This window comes from Mauremys reevesii, linkage group 2, assembly GCF_016161935.1.
Source record: "Mauremys reevesii isolate NIE-2019 linkage group 2, ASM1616193v1, whole genome shotgun sequence".
Lineage (NCBI taxonomy): Eukaryota > Metazoa > Chordata > Testudines > Geoemydidae > Mauremys > Mauremys reevesii.
Window position 1 is genome coordinate 156,415,543 of NC_052624.1, and position 14,009 is coordinate 156,429,551.

Sequence of the window (14,009 nt, forward strand, 5' to 3'; positions counted from 1 at the left end):
CATGCCTTTTGCACAGCAAGGCGCACAAGCCACTCTGCTCTGTCCCAGCATCTCGTCTGGTTATATTTACAGCAAAGCTATTTGCTTATTAAACATAGCACAAGTCAATGTTATTCCAGCAAGGGGTTCAAAGCAATCGATACTGTCCGTTTTCCCTGTGATAGATTCCTGCAACACTGGGGTCCCGATCAATGGGAGGTGACATATATCATGCTAATTAAACGATCTTTAACATATATTCTCCAAGTGTCCAGGCCAGCGGTGGTGCGTGACCGCCCCCCTTGGTAATCCTGCTGCTTGACTACAGCCTTCCCGAGGGCTCTCCTTGCACAGTTTAGGATAATTGATTTCATGGTACCTTTTCTTGGTGGATGTCAGAGCTGCGCATAGCCCTTGAGAACAGCCTTGGCAAGTTAGCAGCAGCAGCGGGAACAGCTGCCCCATGCTGAACATGCTACACTCAGTGCTTTCTGGGTGGCTTTCACTGTTCTCTCTCGCATTGAGTTTCCCCTGCTACCCATAAAGGGCAGATGTTTGTGTAGGACTGAGGGTCCTGTGTTCTCTGCCTGACTCTTACTGAGTTGCATGTTCTGATTTTTGTTTGCACCAGTGTAAACCTGGATCTGCTCCCCTGAAGCCAGCAGAGTTGCTCGGGGCTTACAAGGCAACCGGCCTCTTAATTCCTTCTAATAGGATCCAGGAGGCCAGACAGCCAGTCACAATAGTAACTACAACACCCTGCCCACTGGAGCTGCTGCAGGAATGGGTTTGGGTTGCATTTGACAGGTCATAGAGCAGAGCAGTCTATCCCTTCCCATTCCCTCAGCACATCTTTGCATCCTCTATGGATGAAGCTCAGCTGATATTGCTTTGTTGGGTCTTTGCCTCTCTGTACCTCAAGCTCTGGGAGTAACAAGGCTAACAAGGAGATCAGGCAGCGCTAAGGGGAAGATGGGGATCAAAAACACAATGACTGTACAATACTATTTCCTCACACATCCTTGGGAGGAGACAGCCCTTTGGTTCCTGCTGAGGCTGCAATCAGAGATGTGCCCCTGGCTTCCTTTTGGAAGTAGTAACATTGCTGGGTCCCCAGCTCCTGAATATTCATATGGCCACCGCTATGCTATGCCCCATGCTGTGCGATTATCATTTTAAAGGCTCACAAATGCTTATCAGAGTGTAGCATGATTTAAAGCAGCATTGAGCTGGGTGCCTGCAGGGACGTTGGCTGATCGTGAGGGTGGGGGGTGCATCTCTGTGCAGGGAAGAGAGTTGGTGGGCAGGCTTTTCACCCACTCATAAATGCTCTTTCCTGGGATGTGATATTGGAGGGGAGTGGGAACCTTGGGTTGCTCCTCTGGATAACAGGAGGTAATCTTGCTCATGTCACCAACCGACACACTGCCAGCATTCACTACTTCACATGTGCAAAGTGTTCTGAAATCCTCAGACAAAGGTTTGGGACAAGGGCCAGGCTGCCCACTTAGAACTTTAGGGCAGGGGTCAATCTCAGGTTTGCCTCCTTCAAACCCAAATACTCCTCCCGTTTGAGCTAAACTATACTATAATGGGGTTCAAAAGGGAACTGGATAGATTCATGGAGGATTGGTCCATCAATGGCTATTAGCCAGGATGGGCAGGGATGGTGTCCCTAGCCTCTGTTTGCCAGAAGCTGGGATTGGGTGACAGGGGATGGATCACTTGATGATAGCCTGTTCTGTTCATTCCCTCTGGGGCACCTGCCATTGGCCACTGTCAGAGGACAGGATACCGGGCTTGATGGACCTTTGGTCTGACCCAGAAGGGCTGTTCTTATGTTCTTAAAGGAGAACTCTGCTAGTACTACTGTATAGGGCTTGTGACCCACAGATGGGCAGTTCTGATTCCATCCACGAGAAGGCGCCTGTCATTCATGCACACTAGTCTGTCCATTGTGGCATTCTCATGTTATGATCAATATGTCATGCTGTCCTGTGCAATGTGGAGTGGCACATAAGCCCCTTTGGGTGCAACACATGTACATTTGATTAAAGAATATGGTGACAACACACAGGCAAGAGTGCCTGTAAATGACAAAACTGTCAGACACCAAATATATTGGGGGCTGTCATAAAATAAATGTATCTCCATGAAACATTTAAGTGCACTATACAATCTGAATGCAGAAAACACTAGACTAAAGCCGGGAACTAGTGCAGTGGGGTCCTCGTTGCTGATTGAGATACCTAGCGACTACTGCAATATAAATTACAATGGAGCAGCGTTTATTTAATTGTTGTATAGCTCCCATGTGTACACTACATATCCATTATCCAAGTACGCAAAAATAGCTTTGACCATTTATACTTGCAAGTTCTTTGTGACAGAGACTGTCTTTGTGTTAGGTACTGTACAAACACCGAACAAAATGGGATCCTGGTCCGTGACTAAAGCTCCTAGTTATGGTAATCTGAATAACAGTTCTCACACATGTGCTGCATCCCACCTTGAGCCTGGTTGGTTGGTTGGTTGTTTTTTGGAAGTGCTGAGCACGTATCACTAAAGCCTGTAAAGAAATGGAAAGTGATTTTAAAAACAATATTGACACTTCAAAATTGTTTCCATTTCACAGAGTTTGAAATGGTCTGTTTTTGGAATTGGTTGGGGAACTTTTTTTCTCCATGAAAAACTTAAATGAATTTTTTTTTATAATTATTTTTGCATACATTTCTCCCAAAATGGTGAGTGGCTTTCATTGAAAGGCCAAAAGCCTGGAAAAAAAAACACTTTTGTCTTACAGTTGCCAAAAAATGCAATTATTTTGGGGTTTTCCCCCAGGAACTAAAATCTGAACATTTTCAGCTGACCAGAAAAACAAATTGGGCAAAACCTTCAATTTAAAAACGAATCAGCTGAAATTTTTCAGTAGTAAAAACAAACAAAAAAAACCTGAACATTTTTTCAGTTTTGCTAACTCAATTTTTTTTCAATTTTCAGTGAAAATGAACATTTCCCATGGAAATAATCACTTTGACAAATGAGCCATTTTCCAGTTTAAAAAAATATTTTTAATGGAAATTTTTCAACCAGCCTTACCTCTTTCTTTCTTTTCTTTTCTTTATTTCTTTCTTTATTTATTTGGCATGAAATTGTCCACTATTTTTATCAGCATTTTTACTGGGTGTGTTAGAAATCTTTCATTGACCAAAAACCAGGTTCTGGTCAAGAAACAAATTTTTCAGTAAGTGAAAACATGTCTAAAGTGGCAATGACTCACACTTATTTTAACAGAAATGTTTGCGTGTGTGTGTATATACATACATTTTTTCACAAATTAAATTTTTATTTATATAATTTGTGGGGAGGGGGAAGGCCTTTTTTCTTTTTCTTATGCAAAAAAGTCACAATTTCAAATGACATTAATGGGATTGGCAGCTACTTCTAAAAATCAGGTCCTACTCAATACTGCCTGATCTCAGATCCCAAGACCTGTGCCTCTGGGGCCCTAAGCCTGCCCAGTAATTAGCATAGCCACATCTATGGGTGGGATTTCTGCTGTAAATAGATTGCCTGCCAGTTTTTATTCCCTTCTCAGGACTTTCCTGTAAATCAGCCTCAACCCCCTGGGTCATCTCCAGTTAGGGTGATCACATGTCCCAATTTTATAGGGACAGTCCGGATTTTTTGGGTCTCTTATATAGGCTCCTATTACCCCCCACCCCGGTCCAGATTTTTCACACTTGCTGTGTGGTCACCCTATCTCCAGTCATAGAATCATAGAATATCAGGGGTTGGAAGGGACTTCAGGAGGTCATCTAGTCCAACCCCCTCCTCAAAGCAGGACCAATCCCCAACTAAATCATCCCAGCCAGGGCTTTGTCAAGCCTGACCTTAAACCTCTAAGGAAGGAGATTCCACCACCTCCCGAGGTAACCCATTCCAGTGCTTCTCCACCCTCCTAGTGAAAAAGTTTTTCCTAATATCCAACCTAAACCTCCCCCACTGCAACTTGAGACCATTACTCCTTGTTCTGTCATCTGCTACCTCTGAGATCAGTCTAGATTAATCCTCTTTGGAACCACCCCCTTCAGGTAGTTGAAAGCAGCTATCAAATCCCCCCTCACTCTTCTCTTCTGCAGACATAACTTGAGGGGGGTAGTTTCTGCCAAAAGCTTTGTATGTTACAAGCATCCTTTGGATGTGCGATTGGAGCTGGCTCCCTCCCCTGTCGTCTGACTTGGGATCTTGCTGATGATTAAGTTCAATGACTCATAAACTGTTTCACCAAATTGCTGCATTAATAAGGGGCCCTGTGTTCTTGGAGGTTCATTAATTATAGATACATTTTTATTTCCCCTGCAAACTAGCCTGTGTCCCCGCTCAGCGATTATGCAATCATGTAAGGCGCTGAACAATGGGAAAGGGAAGGGAAACGTTCTGGTCCGCGATCCTCCTCGGATGAGTGGAGCATGCCAGCCTGAAACAAGGGAACAGGGGCTTTGTATGCAAGAGCTTAAATATTTGAAGGCTGTTGCTTGTGTGCAACAGGAATGATGAGAGTGTAAAGAGGAAGGAAAAGAGCTGGCTTTCTCCCTTTGGCATTTCTAATGTGGGTATTTAATGGGTGCAGTAGGTGCCAGCTGTTCCACTGACCTCCACTAATTCCTTATGCCACAACTATATGGTGCCGTCAGTTGTGAGCTTGATGCAAGGCACTGCGTTGAGTGGCTTAAGTTAAAGGGGCGGTAGTCAGGACTCCTGGGTTCTATTTCCAGACCCTGTAAGCAAGTGGCAGGCATGCTATTGAGCAAGCCAGATTTCATGGGTGCTGCAGAGCACCTGCCGCTTGACTAAATAACATTGGAAATGGGGGCGCTCAAGCCCTCCATCCCCCAGCTTGCTGAGTACCCAACATGGAATAGATAAGCACCACAGAGACAGAGCAGCGCCATTCTCAAGGTGCTTACAGTCATTTGTATAATTGTGTGCAAATCATTTCATCGCTCTGGGCCTCAGTTTCCTCATGTCTCCTTATGAAACACAGGTGAGACCTTGCCCTTCTCCGTCTTGGTTCATCCATTATAAACATCAGTCGCTACCATTCACAGCACCCCTGGATCCCCAAGCGAGATCCTAGCTGTTTTAGAGAGAGGCAATTTGAGGAAGAGAAAGGTGAAATGTGTTGTCACCCGGCGGGTCTGTTCCAGAGCCAGCAGTAGAAGCCATGAGACCTGACTCTGAAGTCACCCTGCCTGTGCCTCAGAGTGGGGTGGGGTTTGGGGGTTGAGAACCTTCCTTAGCTAAAGTTTGCAGAGCTCTTTGCACTTCAAAGCACCCTCGGGTCCCAGCATGTCAGAGCAGCATTGTTAGGTGTCTATAATCAGATTACTCTGATAGCAAAACTGCCCTGTGCAATTGTTATCACTATTGATTTGCTATTAACAATCATTTAGGTAGAGCTGTAGGTTTACATGGTGCTCTATGTGTTTGGGATCCAATCCAAAGGCGACAGGAGTCATTCCATTGACTCTGGTGAGCTATGGGTCAGGCTCAACGGAGGAGATACATTCCCCTGCTCCAAAAAACGTGTTGTTAAACCCAGGACAGCAGATCAGAGGAGGATTTGCAGATTATTCCTGCTGAGGAGTGGTGTTTAGGAAAGCCCGGTAGGATTGCAATGGCGTGTATAGGAAAGCTATGTCAAACTAGGGCTAGTGAACTACCTAATCCTGTATCCAGCCCCCACCGTATACCTGCAGGTGGAGATTGTCATGGGCGCTATAGGACACCCACAGTTAGATCAGTGCCTGTCTCTCAACAGCAGCTCTTCTGACCTCAGGAACACAAAGACCACACTTGTCCAATCCGACTGGCTTTGCCATTGCACTGTCACAAATGGAGCACAAAAGATGAAAGCCATCAGGGATAGAGGGCTGCGTGCAGGCCAAGCGTCCCCAGTGCTTCCTCTCTGTTGCTGGTCTCAGCCCATCCAGGAGCAGGTCCTGCCCTCAGATACCATGATAACAGCTTGTAAAGACCGACAGACCCCCATCCCGCTCTCCACGGGCTGTGGTGTCACACTGCTCGTTTCAGCAGGGGTGTATTTCGGGTGACCCTATACAGGAATCTGGAACAAGCTCTCTTTGCTAGCCTTGTTCAGGCATGGGGTGAAATGACTCTTCTAGGTAGCTCCCTAGGTGGGGTGGCCAGCTCTCAGGGATAAGGACGGGGAGGATGAAATGGAGCTGGAGCGAGGGATTTATGCTTGGCCCTTCCAGGCTTTTCAGGAGCCAATGGGGAAGTGGCACATTTACTGAGAGAAGATAAATTCCCTTCTGCAGATTTATTAGAAGAACTTGAAGGGGCGTAAAACTGGATCATAGATTTTTTTTTTCTGTTAAAGTCTTTAAATTTTTATGTCACGCCATAATGGTAAATGAAGTCCGCCCTCCAGTTTAAATAGTCCTTGATTAAATAATCCCCACCGCCCTCGGCTGTCTGCTGAGAGCGGATAAAAATGTCCTTCCTGCAGTATGTGCAGTTGGATGGTAGGAGCACAACTGAACACACAGCCCTGGGGGCAGTGGCTCCAGGGGGCCTGCCTGCAGACCTGGATTTGAATCCTGGCCTTAGGTCACCAATGGAATGAGTGGGTTGAGTCTCATTTGGGTGGATCCTGGTGGGGGTTCCAGTTGCATCAAACAAAATAATAGTCGACATTCCCGCACAATTAGCAGCCTGAGGCCTGGACTGAGACAGCAGTTGGGGGGCTGCAAGTCAGCATAAAGGTGAGTTGGCAAGGCTGTAGGGGAGGGTCCCCAGAATGAAAGAATAGGACAGGGGGTGCCTTGGGTAGGCATAAAGGTACAGCAGCAGAGCTACGTGTGGGGAACCCAGGTCTGGAAGCACAGGGTGCTGAAGGCCATTGACTGAGCTGTGTGGGATCCCAGGACTGCAGCAGTGGGAAGAGCTGCAGGTCAGGAATGAGGTGCATTGGCTCAGCTGGATATGGACCCAGGACTGACATAATGGATGGGTTTCAGATTCCGACTGAGGTGCACAATGTAGTGCCTGGGAATTATGGGGAATGCCCGTGTAGTATTGCATGTGAGGAAAACTTTGCTTCATTTCCCAGGATTGAAGGAGGTGAGCAGTAGGGGTTGAAAGGAACACCATGTGCCCGTGTGTATTTTCCAGACTATTTCTGCAAGCTGTCTTGCAGTGATCGCTTAGTCTCTCTCCAAGACTGAATAGCCTCACACTGACATCAGTTTCACACCACATCACTTACATCAGCTGAATGGAATTACTCCTGATTTACAATGGTGTGTGTGAAAGCAGAATCCGTCTCTAGAGAGGATATCTGAAAGCTTTGTGTTTGAAGGATTTGTGTTTCCCAATCCCACAGGAGCTCTTGAAAATTTCCCCCCATATGGGGAAATCATGCATGCATTTTCTTCCAGCAGAAACCCAGCAGCTATCCAACCATTTTCCGGTGCACGAACGCACGCGTGCACCCATACATACAAACACACACTTACTCTCTCCCCACTTCTCATCAAAGATTTAACAGGGGAGAGACAATGATGTTTGCAGCAATGTCTTTGAGACTTCATCATCTTCGTGGAATATACTACAGTACATTTACTAGTACATTAGGAAGCATTATAAATATTTAAAGCTAAACTACCACTGCCAAAATAAACGAGCAGAGTACATTTTGGGAGGCATTAGCCTGGCTCTTTATTTGTTCACTTCCTCATTCGCAAAATCGTTCAGCAGCCCCGTCAGTGAGAATCAATGAGGCTCCACCATAGGGCTCCTTTTATGGCTGCTCTTGGCACAGGGGCTGTGCCAGACAGTGACAATCTCTCCCTCTGGGCTTGATGCAAAGCCAGTGGAAAGACTCCCATTGGTTTCAATGGGCCGTATAGTAGGCTGCGGTGTGTGTGTGTGTGTGCCCTCATTGCTTTCTGTGGATTGCCCCTCCTGTGCTCCTTTCTGTGGTTACGTGTCTGGGAGGGGACTCAGTCACTCAGGATCCTGTCAGTGTAGGGGTTGCCTCCCCACCAGAATAGGCAGCAGCACCCACCTCCTCAAACATCATGGTTCCCCAAGGATCTGCATGCTACCTGGCAGTTCAGTGGTAGATATGTAGAGCCCCTAGATCCTATTGCCCTGGCCATTCTCCAGCAGCATGGCTTGATTGGATCCACTTTCCCAGGGTGCCAGTGGCCGATGCTGCCTCAGAGAGCCCTGTGCTGAGAGGACTCAGTGGAGCAGGTAATAAAGCTCTTTTGCTGAGTCGAGAGGGAAGCGCCTGACCAGCCATCCCTCCAGACAGCTCACTCCTCTCCCTTGTTGATCTGCTGACCTGCAGACAGCCTGCCATGGTACCTGGAGAGAGGGATGCTGGTGTCATATATCCCCCTTTGTTTGCAGGAGTGGGGAGCTCTGTCTGCAGAGTGTCTGATTGTAGATCTGGAGACCCTGCCACACCACACCCTCCAAAGTGAATAACTTTAAGGAGGCAATGTGATCTAGTGGGCATAGCGGAGGGAGCCAGCAACCCTGGGTTCTACTCCTGGATCTGAGTGGGGTCTAGCGCCTAAAGAAGTGGGGGCTGAGAGTCAGGACTCCTGGGCTCTGTACCTAGCTCTGGACAGCAGTGTTTTCTAAGGGTTAGAACCAGGAACTGACAGTCAGGACTCCTCCTAGGTTCTATTCCTACCTCTAGTAGGCAGTGTGGTCTAGTGGGTTAAAGCAGGGGGATTAGGAGTAAGGGGACTCGTGGGTCATATTTTTCGCAACTCTTCCATTGACCTGTTCTGTGGCCCTGGGAAGTCATTTGACTTCCCCTTCGTTCCATTTCCCCTTTGAAAAATGGCAATAATAATACCCGCCCTTAGAAAGTGCTAACCAATATTAAATAAAATCCAATGTTATAGGTATTAAAGGTAATACTTTTTCCAGTATGATCATGTTTAAATGACTCCAGTTACCCCTGGCTGATTGACTGTAGAAATTTTGCTGTCATATACAGACAACAAGAACTTCCATCATATACTTACGGGCATTTGAGAGGACTAAAATGCTTTTTGTTTCTTAAAAAATGATTTTCTGTTCTGAGGTGGAGCCAAATATCTATATGGGGAAAATCTATAGATCTTGATAGAAGATTGTCCAGGCATAATAAACTTCATGCACGACTCAGCTATATATCAGAAGGAAAATAAATATATTGATAGGTCTCCTTAGAAGAGCATCTATAAATTACAGTTGCTTGATGTTCCTAATAAGGTTACGGGTGATGTAATCGGCACATTAAAAGCTTGGCTCCAGAGATTGTGACTTTCACAAGCCTAGAGGAATTGACAATAGAATCCAAGAGGAAATGTCTAGTCATTAAGACAAGGGATTGGGGAGTCAGAACTCCTGGGTTCTATTCTGAACTCTGAGTGTGCGTTTGGTCTAATGGTAGGAGCAGGGGAAAGAGGGTGTATTCATAACGAAGTCTGACCAGCTTTATGAGTTAGACGCACACAGGATACCAACATCACGCAGCTGATACTTTCATTCGTCTTGTACATGTTCTGTGCAATGTCAGAAACCCCCTTACACTTTTCCTTGGAAAGTCAGATTAAAGTGGAACTCACACCAAACAGCCATCCAACAATGGATGGTACAAGGCATGCGGGCAGGGTGCAGAGAAGTCCTTGGTTGAGATTTTCAGTTTTAAAATGAATGGGAGCCGTGTGACTAAGTCCCCTAATCGGCTTTGAATATTTCAACCTGTCTCTTTTGGAGATCAGTAGGTCAAAAAAGCCACTTGAAGCCTTCTCTAGAGTCCTAGACAGGCCCATAACATGCATCACTGCCGGAAGCCTGGCAGATGGATCTACAGAGCAGCAGGAACCCCTCCACAGAACATAAGCTGAGACCATCTCTGATATATTGCAACCAGCTGGTGATTTTCAGCTGCCCTTCTTTGTTTCCACAGGGCCATTTGTGTCCCTGTGAGCTAAAAGGCAATTCCTCACCCACATAATTCTGCATGGTGCTTGGCCTCCATCTAGGCACTTGGTCCCAGATCCTCAAAGGTATGTAGGGGTCTAATTTCCCTTGGGAATTAGGTGCCTAAACACCTTTCAGGATCTCAGCATCAGATACTATGGTGATGGAGAGAGGGCTGGAGGGCTCTGGAGTGGGAGTCAGAAGAGCTAGGTTCCATTCTTGGCTCTGCCACTGACCTACTATGTGTCCTTGGGCAAATCTCTTCCCTCTCTGTGCCTCAGTTTCCCCTCCCACTCTGTTTGCCTCACCTACTTAGATGGTAGGCTTCTTTGGGCAGGGACTGTCTCTTACTCAGTATATGTACAGATCTTGGTTGGGGGTCTTCAGGTACTTCTGGAAGATAAATAATATAATCGGAGTAATCAATGGGCTGATTTACTGGGGGGACACATGGAGCTGGATTAATGGAGCTTCTCCAACACCCCGAGCCAAAGGAGAGAATACAGGGATGGGAGAGAACTTTTCCCTCTTCCCTTTAAGAAAGAGCTTGTATAATGGATTTTTATTCTTCTTAGCTGGCTTTCTTGTGCTGTTTGGAACAACACCTCAACTCTGTGAATCTCTTCCTGGTTATCAGGACAGCCTGATGAGTCCATTCACGATACGCAGTGGAGCATGATTAATATCAACAGATTCAGTGGAAAATCCTGCTTAATGGAAACTTTACTTTCTATGCACCAAGAGCCCTATCCAGATTCCATTGAAGCCAATGGAGTGATTTCCATTAGTTTCAATGGTCTTTGGATCAGGCACCAAACCATTTAGGACTGATATGTTACCGTTGTGCCTGTTTAACATCAAGTGATTTCCTGCTCCAGATAACACTTAATGTCAATTATTGCATGCAGCGCAGGCACTTTTTCAATTAACTGCCCTATATAATTTTATGTTTCCAGTCTAGTTGCATGTAGTTTGTGTATAAACCTTGTGAAATGATGGCCCAGGCAGACAGGAGCCATGAATTCACTTTTAAGAGGACATGGCTGAGAGCCACAAAATCTAGTTCTTGTTTCCCGCCATCCCGCTCTTCAGTGCTTGGGATCTGGGATTCTGGGTGAGGCCATGGTGCCAGCTCAGACTGGATCCTGAGTCTCTCCACCCAGGGACGGATCCTGCTCCTCCCTATGTCCATGCACATGGTAGGTGGGGAACCTCCCTGACTAAGAATCTCTGCTTCCATGAGGAAGACAAGACTCAACTTCATCCATGACTCTAGAGCTTAGGGAGGCCTCTCTGTGACTTGTGGAGTCTGTGATGGGGGACTGTTTGGAAACTAGGCATGAATGGGATAGGGATGGGACTTGTGTAGGATGGCAGTGGCAATGCACATTGTCTCTTCTCTAGCCTGGCAGGAATTAGGGGTGGAGGTGGGGGGAACTAACACAGACCCTGGAAGTAACATCTCCCTTTGGTATTGCATAGTTGAGTTGAAACCTCTGTAACCTCCGGCACAGGCTGCTCTTGGGGACAGAATATCAGACAAGATGGACCAGTTCAGGTATAGCGCTTACTCTTTGGCCCAGTTTTTTAACTAGATGCTGTGATGCCGGATGGCCGGACATACAGACAGACTTACTAGGATCTGCGGGGTAGGGTGGGAGAATGTCCTGGAACCATGAAGCATTGTTAACCGTTTAATTGCATCCATGACATCTCAATGATCGGTTCAAAGACAACTACTCTGAGTCAGTCTATTTAACTGGTTGCCAGAGTTGCCCTTAATTTGGATAAAGAACAGCACTGACTCTCTATATATTTGCTCTAATAAAAAGTTCACATTTTTCTTAAAAAATCCCCTGCGAAGGAGGAAATAAGTTCCATGCTCTGCCTGTCGAATTGATGAATGTGCTGTGGTCCGAGCCAGACCACTTAGTCTCTCCTTGTGCTTAAACTAATCCCTGTGTCCATCAATCATCAGGGGAAAAAGCCTGGACCCTCATTTATTATTGCGCCGATAAATATGCAAAGACAACTTTTCCTTAAGGGAGTGGGAGTGGAAGAAAACCCTTTTTCTTTTCCCTGAGTCTGTTTGTTTTAATCACTTTCTCCCTCCTATTTTAGCTCTTCCTCATTACTCTGGTAACAAACCAGGCCAGGGGATATTACAAAGTGTCTGCCATTGTGAAAGAGAACAGGAGTAGGAGAAGGAAAGGATGGGCTTCTCCAGGTGGTGGGCTAGGTACCAGTCAGTCAGCTAACCAGCCACTGAGTGGCACTGTTGCTTTGCACCTTTGGAGATGTATTTGTATCTCTCTGCCAGAAGAACCCACAGCTGCTAAATCAAATGGAGCCATTAGGGACATGATCCAGAGCAACAGAAGTCAGTGGAATGACTCCCATTGATTTCAATGGACTTTGGATCATAGCCTTGGAAAGAATCATTCCAGGGTGATAGCGGGACACTGCAGCACATACTCAGCTGCAGAAGGACGTAAGCTCTTTGGAGCAAGAATTGTCTCTTTGATCTGTGTTTGTACAGCACCTAGCACGATAGGGTCCTAGCCCGTGACTGGGGCTCTGACCACAATTCTCTTTTGCACTCCCTGCTCTGCTACGGAAGGAAATGAAGGCTGTACATCAGGGAGTGCTTTAACTCCATAATTTGTATGCCTCAGAACACATACAAACATATTGCCGGAGGTCCCCTACTTCCCCCACCGTAGGCACTAATTCCATAACTGCCCCCAGAAATGACCAAAGTGCCTCTGTAATTAACAGTTAGGATTTGTTTTATGTAAATCGTCATTAGAGGAGTTTGTTCAGATTCAGCGAGGCAATTATTATATGCTAAGTAAATAACTGATTACTGAGAAACACATGTACAGTACAGGGGTGTGTGTCTGTGACCTACTGTAGTTAAGGCTCAGTAAATATGCTCTTAATAATCAACTGGTATTTATTTAATGTACAATAACTCTGATGCTAAGCTTCAGTGAAAGGCACAGTTAATTAAAACCGTGTTTTGAAATCAGTCCTCTGGGGAAAATCTTTTACATTAGCTGACGTTCTCCTCTTTTCCTCATGTGTCCCTGCTGTTAATTTCATGTGTTACATTTTTCTTCCATCCTCTGGGGTTATCAGTTCCATACCGATCCCCATAATAATGCAGCTTGGCAGAGGATGCTTTGGTTCTAGCAGGCACAGGAGGTGAGGTTTGCCATTGATTTCAAGGGGGCCAGGGTTTTACCCAGGATGTTTTTATAAGTAATTTAATTGAGAGGAGTATTGCTTTATTCATATTGCAGTAGAGGCTCTACAAGCTACAGCCAAGATGAGGGCCCCATTGAAGTTGGCACTGATAAAACACAGAGTGAAAGAATCCATGCCCCCAAGAGCTTACAGTCAGACAGGGCAGACAGTGGCTTGGATGGAAAATGACAGGTTCTCAGTCACACAGCAGAACCTGGAACAGACACCAGGAGTCTTAGTTTAGGGGCCCAGAACCCTAACCAATGTAGGAGCCTAAGTCGCATTTTCAAAAGGGATTTTTGACTCCTAAGTACCTAAATCCCTTTTTAAAATGAGTTGGAGGCTCCTAAATCTATTAGGCGTTGCAATGCTGAGTGCAGCAATGCGTAAATACCTTTAAAAACCTGGGCCCTAGCCACTAGCCCACACTGCCTCCCAATTACAGAGCTCACCCAGTTAATTGCTCTTTCTTCTAGGTGTAGCACAGAGATATGCAAATACAATATTTGTATGAGAAAATTAGGTCATGTGTATGTGCCTATATCAGTGCAAGGAATTTTCTCTAGTGGTTAGTGCTGAGGCCTGGGCACCAGGATTCTTGGTTTCTGGTTCTGATTCTGCCCCTGGCTTACTTTCTGATCGCTGATATTATTATTATTCCTCTCTGCCTTACTTGCCCTCTCTGTGACGTGGGGATAATAAATACCTGCCTACAGGGGATCCTGAAGTCTAGCTAATGTATGTAAAGCATGGAATGCATGATA